Below are 8,590 nucleotides of genomic sequence, written 5' to 3'. Positions count from 1 at the left end.
ATGCTTCAGCAACACGAATACTCAAATTACAATGCAGAGATTAACATGGCACTTGCACAAGGATAATATGAAAATTTGAGAAGTATTCCATATGTTTCATTCTTCAGATGCAAGAAATGAAAAAGTTATTAAAAAGTTGATTACAAAATTACAACTGTAACAATACACGTAATTCATATAATTAAATTTAGTTTGACATCAGTGTATTAAATATTCACCTCAGGAAGGCGTTTACATAGCATAAACTTTACAAAACTTTTCAAATTATACAACATTGTCATTTTATCCCAAAGAAAAATAATATTAAGACCTAGAAAAAAAGGAATGAAACTGTTTCTATATGGAATGTAATCAGAAAGGACACATTAATGAACCTAAATATTATAAAATAATGTAGAATTCAAAGTATATCTAGGAGAAAATAAAATATATTATGAACATTATGCAAACATAGAATATAGGATATTGTCAAATATACTTTTTCAGACAAGCACCAGAAATATTTTAGTTTCTGTACTACTCATTTCAACAGGTAAGTTAAAATTGTTTCTGATTAAAAAAAATCACAAACTCTGAAGAAATCATTATACATGTATACAAAAACTATTGAATACATTTTGACATCCAATGCAGGCAATTCACTTGGAAGAATTCTGCATAATCCATGAATTTTTACTGTAAAATATTGGTGTTGCCGGGCACATGTGGCTTATGCCACAAGAGGCTGAGATCTGAGATCATGGTTCCAAGGCAGCCTGGGAAGGAAAGTCTGTGGTACTCTTATCTCCAATAAACCACTAGAAAACTGGAAGTGGAGCTGAGGCTCATGTAGTAGAGCTCTCATCTTGAGCTGAAGAGCACAGAGGTAGCTCCCAAGCCCAGAGTTCAAGCCCCATGACAGACCAAAATAAAATATATTGCTCTTATTTGGATTGTGAAAATATTTTGTAGGGACACAAAAGATCGACTTGCAGTTTTGAAATTTAAGAAACTTAACCCGACCATTAGGACATAGGTGAACAATTTGTACAGCCTTCCACAACTTCATAGAAGTAGTGATACATACTTATCCTTTTGGCAATATCAAGTGCAAGTTTTTCTATGTTGTTCTCCAGGCCTGGTTTTATATAATAGTTCAACAGAAGGAGATCCAGCGTATCTTTGCAAGCTCAATTCTCAGCAGCAAGATGTAAGGGGGACAAGAGGCCTTTAGTTGGGCATTGGTATTTGGATCATGATGAAGTAATAAAGAAGTCACTCTGGTATTATTCCACGTATATGCACTGTGCAGGGGTGTCCAGTCATCTACAGTTACTGCATGTGCCGCTTGAGACACCAACTCACTGACAATGTCTAATTGTCCACTGTACGCTTCTCGATGAAGAGGGTTATACTCATCGTCATCCCTACTATTCACATGAGTGGCCTTTTGGGAAAGAAGTCTCTGCACTGTAGTAAGCAGAATATTTTTGGCAGCCCATTGAAGAAATTTGCTTGGATCCTTCTCCATTTTTTTCTTGCAATTGATATCATTCGTTATTTTTTCATCTTGTTCTTCATATTCCTAAGAATTGCCTAACGAGAAACTTTGAGTGCCAGTGGGAATGAGGTGTCCATGTATTTTCCTAATACTTCACATTGGTTGAACTAGTCAGAAATATCCAGTGATTTTTCTGCAACTGTTTATTCACCATGATTTATTTTCTCTTTTTCCAATTTTACTATTCGAAATTATTCTAACTGGAGAGTAGGGAATTGATGGAGAGCAGAGGAAAGATGTTCCTCCGTATTCAAATGTACACACTGAAAATGAGGACCAGTGATGTCTTCATGTGCAGCTTATTCTAGGAATGAGAAATTAGGAAATAACGCCTTCTATATAAATGATTTGGGAAATGGCAGAGCAAAAACTGAAATGATGCAACCAAAAATATGAAAGCAAAATAAATCAGGATAATTATGGAGCAATCATATTATCTATGAGAACCAAGAAAGGGAGAGAGAGAGACAGATGATGTGCAATGACCTAGCTAGCGACAAAATCCATGCCTCTGATCAATTTATAGAGCAAACAAAATTTTAATTTTTAAAAAAAAAATGGGAATAGAATTCATGTATTTACTTGAAATTAGTAAATACATTTTTAGTAGCCTACATAAAGAGACATAACTTTGACCAAATTACAGACAATAAACTAATTCCTTGATAATTCTAGCAACAGATCTGACTGAAATCAGGTGAATCACACTTTTCCTGTATAATGAAGAAATAGGAAGGTAGTAAAGTAGCTAGAGAAGGCAGGGAGATTGTATCTGTGACAAAACTTTGTGAAAATTGGTATTTAGGATTTCTTACTGGTGATCCACTTGCACTGGAAGCATGATTCTGAACTATTGATTTCTGATTCTGAATTATTGATTTGATCATTATATTCTCCAAGAAGAAAAATGAGAATTGATAGTTAAGGACTACTAATACATTTTGACCTTCTCACTAAGCACTTTCAATTATTGAAATCACATGAAGACAATAGACAGGCCTACTTTTTAGATGAAAGCACGTGTCTTTAAAAAAAAACAAGGGATGTATGTAGTCATGCAAAGGACTTCTATTTTACCAATGCCTCATACATTTTTCTAATGTTGGGTAACAATAAATAATGGATCTATTAGAAAGCTCTTAAGGCTCATATGTTCAATAGTGAGTTCTCTTACACTATAATATGGTATGTTTTGTGTATGGTCTTAAGAATAATTTACATTACTAACTTGAATTTCTGACAGGAGAGTATCATCACTGTACATCTTGCTTCTATTCTCTCAGTTTTAAATTACTATTTAAGTATGTGCATTAGATAATTATAGAGGAAAAAGTAGAAGCCACACTGATGGCTTATGTCTTTATTAGTAGTTAATCAGAAAGATGAAATCTGAGGATTGTGGTTTGAAAGCAGACCAAGAAAAAAAAAGTCCATTAGATTCTGATTTGAAGGTAACCAGAAAAAGCTAGAAATGGAGCTGTGGTACAAGCAGTAAAATGCTAGCCTTGAGAAAACTGAAACAAAAAATAAATTCTGGGACAAAGCCAGACCCTGAGTTCAAGCCCTAGTATTAGCACCAAACGAATTAATAAGGTAATCAATTAATTAAAAATAAATTAAGTGGTCACATTTGGAGAGGCAGGTAAAATGTAACATGGGTGTGATGGTTCATGTATTATTTTGTAATAAGGCATATTATCATTTGTACAAATCACTAATATTTTATTTGAACTTTTTTGTACAATAAACCCGGAATTTAGCATGCATGTATATGTGTATGTACATGTGCGAACATGTGTATACATGTATATGTGTGTGTGTGCTGTTGCAATGTTGCTTGCCAATGTGGACATGGTGAGGCTGAAAAGAGCTGTGTTGCAATGTTTTATTTATCAGTGTTCTGTCATGTCATTTCAGTGGAACCACCCTTCTGTACATATTATTTGTCTACTAAAAAAGTCATCATAATCAAAGCATTTACAGCATTAAGTTAGAGAAAGAGACCGCTTTCAGCTCTTATTGTATGTGAGGTAAGAAGCTACGGACATAATTAGGTAGTAAGTTATTGCTGTAAGATGATTGTCAGTACAAAATTCATATTTGACCTCTTAAATTGGTTATACTTTTAAGATACACTCATGGAGTGATTTGGACGGACTTGACCAAGCAGGTATTACTCTCTGGTTATTCCTGTGAAACACAAGTTGGATAAACTCTTTCCGGATTTCTGTAGAGAATCACTTTCTTTGCAAGACCATATCTATTCGCACTAAGAGTTAATCAAACCCATATTACGTTTGAATATCCCATCTTATAGACAAAATAAGTATTGTCGATATTCTTGTTAGATATTCCTTCCAAAAACGAACAAACAAAAAGGATGTGTCATGTCCAGATTGTGTATGCATTTGAAGGTGTTTTGTACATGCACAGGGATCTTTACCAATGGCTCTTTTGTGGGAGTAACTATGAAAACTTTAACAAATAAGGCTTTTTGAATATCGTTTCCAATATACATAACATCCCAGAGGAAGTCTTGCAATTTCTGAAAGTTCTTTGAATATTTTAGTATTATTTCATTCATTAACTATAGAGCTAAATTTTCTGAAATAAATATTGTTAAGATCTGAAAATGTAAGTGGGCATATAGGCTTTTTTATGCATCATTTTATGAAAACCCAGTTTTTATGAAAATAAATGGAATAGAATAAAAGAATGTAAGTGAATTGGGTAAGCTAATTATTAGTATAACTTTGTTTTCTATTAACAGTCCATTGAATGTACATGATGCAGTTAAATTAGTTCCTTTGTGTCTCTGTACTTCAGTTAGTTTTAGAATCTTTATAGTTATGAGTGAATGTTTAGTATAAATAAAGGTCTTTTTAAATGATTAGAATTAACCTTGTGTTTTGTGTCCTACTCCCAAGAAAATGAATTATTTTTAAGTGTTAATAGTTTATCATTTTCATTATCATTATCATAGGGAATCATTATCATTATCATAGGGAATTTAAAAATGCAGTTGTATTGATGTCTTTTAAAACCAATTGTATTCACAAGTTGGAGATTCTTTAATTCATACTTAGGTCTTGGTGCCTATGATTTTTAACCTCTCATTCCTAACATTAATATGTCAGACTGCATTTTTGTGTATATGAAAGGCAAAATATTTATCTGGGGTGAAAAGTGATTTTTATATCAGTCTGTCTTTAATAACATTATAAAGTAGTACATTTCTCTCAAAATGTTAGGTATAAAAAGCAATCAAGAGAGTTCCAGGAAGATGGCGGAGGAGAAGCTGGAATCTGAACAAACTCTCGCATAGAAAGCAGTTTTAGAGTTCCAGTGAACAGTCCTAAGCCAGAGAATCACACCAAGTGTGCCATCACAGGACAGAGAGTTAGACAAGAGAGGGGAAGCCAAGGAAACACATCAGCTGCCACTGCGGCTGCAGGGTCGTGGCGGCGACCACCGCCGTGGGGTCATACCTGAGACACAGAGAGTCCGGGACGAAGGAGCCAGACGAAGCGGACGAGCGGATTCTACTCAACACCAACAAGAACCGACAAGGAGCGGACATCTTCATCCTGCTGTTTGCAGACCAGAGATGACCCAGGATCCAAGACTCGGCGTGAGTACAAGCCCGACGTCCTCACTCCTTCTCAGGGAGCAGAGGAGGGAAGGCCACCCCTCCCCCCCCAGCACCGGTGATCTCCATCTTGGATACCGACAAAGCTCGGAGGAGCTGCTAGCTCCAGCTCAGGGCTTAGAATAAAAGGAGTCCTTTAGCAGGTCACAAGAACTTAACTGCGAAGTGACCTGCCAGACTCAGCTCCATCCAGGGAAAAGTCACCCAGCTCAGGCGCCAGGCATTGGAGTGCCTTGCCTCACTGGGTAACCAGAGCCAGAGGCTGCCCCTCCGTCTAGAAGCCACCACAATCAATTGAAAAACAGAAACCCTGATAATGGCTCCAGGCTGGGCGCTGTGAGCTTTATCACAAAATAGCCCCAGGGAAAAGCTACTGTTTGTTGAAAGGCCTCAACTCTACCCAGAACCTAGCCTCATCACCGCATCCCCCTCTTTTGTGATTCTCAAAGCAGATCACCCTCCCAGAAAACTAACCTGGGAGGGGGATCTCAAAATCTTGGGTAAAGCAGAGCATTTTTCTGCCTCTTCCAACCAACCGAATTAAGAAATCAATCAAGCCACAGGACCTCAAGCTGACCAGAGACTCCAACAAGAGACTGGTTACAGACAAAAGGGAGAAACAGGATTCTTCCCACTCCTCCCCCCCCAAAAAAAATCAAAAGACTTTTTTTCTTTTTTTTTTTCTTCTTCTTCTTTTCTTTTTTTTGCTTGTTTTTTGTTTTTTGTTAACTTATATATATATATATATATATATATATATATATATATATATATATATATATATATATATAAATTTTTTCCCTTCTAAAACTTTTATTAATCTTTAATTTTTGCCTCTTCTGAAAAAATAATTGTTTTCCAGTAACTTTTTTTTTTCTCATCTTATAATTTTTATTTTAGGAATATGTGAATGAGCGTTTTCCTTTCTTTTCTTGTCTTCTTTCTCTTTTTCTTTCTTTCTTAATTGTCTTTTTGTTTTTTGTCTAGCTCTACTTCTGATCTTTTCTTCTCCCTTACCCATCCTTAAAGTTTTTCACATCTCCTCTATGTCCCTCCCCTTCTCTGAACATATTCACATTCCTCTCTAAATAGATGGTATTTTAACCTCTATAATAACATTAATTTTTACGTTTCTATTTTTTTTTCGGGTCTCTCTTCATTCCCCTTTCACCAAATTAAGGAAGTAAAGAAATTCATACAAGACCTAAAACAGAGCTTCAACAAAGAACTTGAAGCCATCAAAGCTGACCAATTAGAAGGAAAAGAGATAAAAAACAAAGTAGAGAGTCTTGACAGGAGGTTAGACCATGCAGAAGATCGAATCTCAAGGATTGAAGACAGCCTAGATATTATAGAGAAAGAACATACAACCATCCAAGACAAGTCCAAGAAATATGATCGGTCTATCCAACACCTGGAAGACACCATCAGAAGGCCCAATCTAAGGATAATGGGTATAGAGGAGCACCTAGAAACAGAAGTTAATGGTCTAGGAAATTTGTTTAACAGGATCCTAGCAGAGAACTTCCCAAACATACAAAAAGATAGGCCTATTCAGATACAAAAAGCTTTTAGAACCCCAAATAGACCAGACCAGAATAGGACATCCCACTGTCACATTATAATCCACACAGAATCAACCCAGACCAAGGAAAAGATCCTTAAACTATCAAGGAGAAAAGGTTAATCACCTATAAAGGGAAACCAATTAGAATTACCTCAGATTTCTCAGCAGATACAATCCAAGCAAGAAGAGACTGGAATGATGTATGCCATGCCCTAAAAACAAACAACTATCAACCAAGAATACTGTACCCAGCTAAACTCTCCTTCATAACTGAAGGCCAAATAAAAACCTTCCATAGCAAAGAAAAATTGAAACAATATATCTCCACCAAACCACCCCTACAAAAGATTCTTAAAGATGTCCTACACATAGAAAACCAACAAGACCGCAACAAAGGCCAAGAAACTGCACCCAAACTGAGAATCCAAGAACCTTAGGAAGAACCCAGTTTTCGCAGCCCACAAGAAGGTGGATAACATGGCAGGAACTCCCATATACCTCCCAGTCCTATCTCTTAACATTAACGGACTGAACTCTCCAATTAAGCGACATAGACTGTCTAGTTTGATAAAAAAAAAAACAAGACCCTTCTATCTGCTGCCGGCAGGAGTCACATCTTGCCCGTAAAAACAAACACATTTTCAATGTTAAAGGCTGGAACAAAATCTACCAAGCAAACGGCTCTCATAAACAGGCGGGAGTTGCAATCCTAATATCAGATAAAATAGACTTCAAATTAAAATTCGTGAGAAGAGATAAAGAAGGTCGCTACATACTAATTAAAGGATCTCTCCTTCAGGAGGATATTACAATTCTAAATATCTATTCGCCAAACAACGGAGCACCCAAATTTATCAAAGAAACACTACTTTCCCGCAAATCTCATATAGATCCAAAGACATTGATTGTTGCGGATTTTAACACACCACTCTCCCCACTGGATAGATCAACTCGGCAAAAAGTAAACAGAGAAACCGCAGATCTAAACAGCTGCATCGATCAACTAGACTTAACAGACATTTACCGAACATTTCACCCAGCAGCATCAGAATACATATTCTTCTCAGCAGCACATGGAACGTTTTCTAAAATAGACCACATTTTAGGCCACAAAGCATACTTGTCTAAATTCAGAAACATTGAAGTTAGACCTTGCATTCTCTCTGAACACAAGGGAATAAAATTAGAACTCAACACCAAAAGCCACCAAAGAAAGTCCGGAATCACATGGAGGCTGAACAACACACTGCTGAATCATGAGTGGGTCATGGAAGAGATTAGAAAGGAAATTCAAGTGTTCATGCTATTCAACAAAAATGAACACACAAATTACCAGCTCCTCTGGGACACAGCAAAGGCAGTACTCAGAGGCAAGTTTATAGCTCTGAGCTCCTACATCAACAAATTGGAGAGATCGGAAACTGACAATTTAATGACACATCTAAACTTCCTTGAAAAAGAGCAGCAAGGTAAACCCCAATCCACTAGACAGAAAGAAATAATCAAAATTAAATCAGAATTAAATGAATTAGAATCCAAAAAAACTATAGAAAGAATCAACAAAACAAAGAGTTGTTTCTTCGAAAAACTTAACAAAATTGACAGACCCTTAGCAAAACTTATCAGAAAAAGGAGAGAACACACCCAAATTAATTAACTCAGAGATGAGAATAGAAACATCACCAGGGAAACAACCAAGATTCAGAACATTATAAGGGAATACTTCTCAAAACTTTAAGCTAATAAGTTTGAGAACTTGACAGAAATGGACCTTTTCCTAGCAAATATTGACATGCCAAAACTAAACCAAGATGAGTTAAACCAGCTTAACAGG

The 8,590-nt window shown here is 36.1% G+C and overlaps 1 pseudogene; it reads left to right on the top strand.

The window, feature by feature from the left end:
- On the top strand, positions 1-97 carry LOC138825151 (U6 spliceosomal RNA; annotated as a pseudogene).
- Positions 98-8,590: the final 8,493 nt, after the last annotated feature.

Source organism: Dipodomys merriami, unplaced genomic scaffold (genome assembly GCF_024711535.1).
Source record: "Dipodomys merriami isolate MVZ:Mamm:240054 unplaced genomic scaffold, mDipMer1.0.p SCAF_135, whole genome shotgun sequence".
NCBI classification, from domain to species: Eukaryota; Metazoa; Chordata; class Mammalia; order Rodentia; family Heteromyidae; genus Dipodomys; species Dipodomys merriami.
This window is presented reverse-complemented; position numbering and strand designations above follow the sequence as displayed.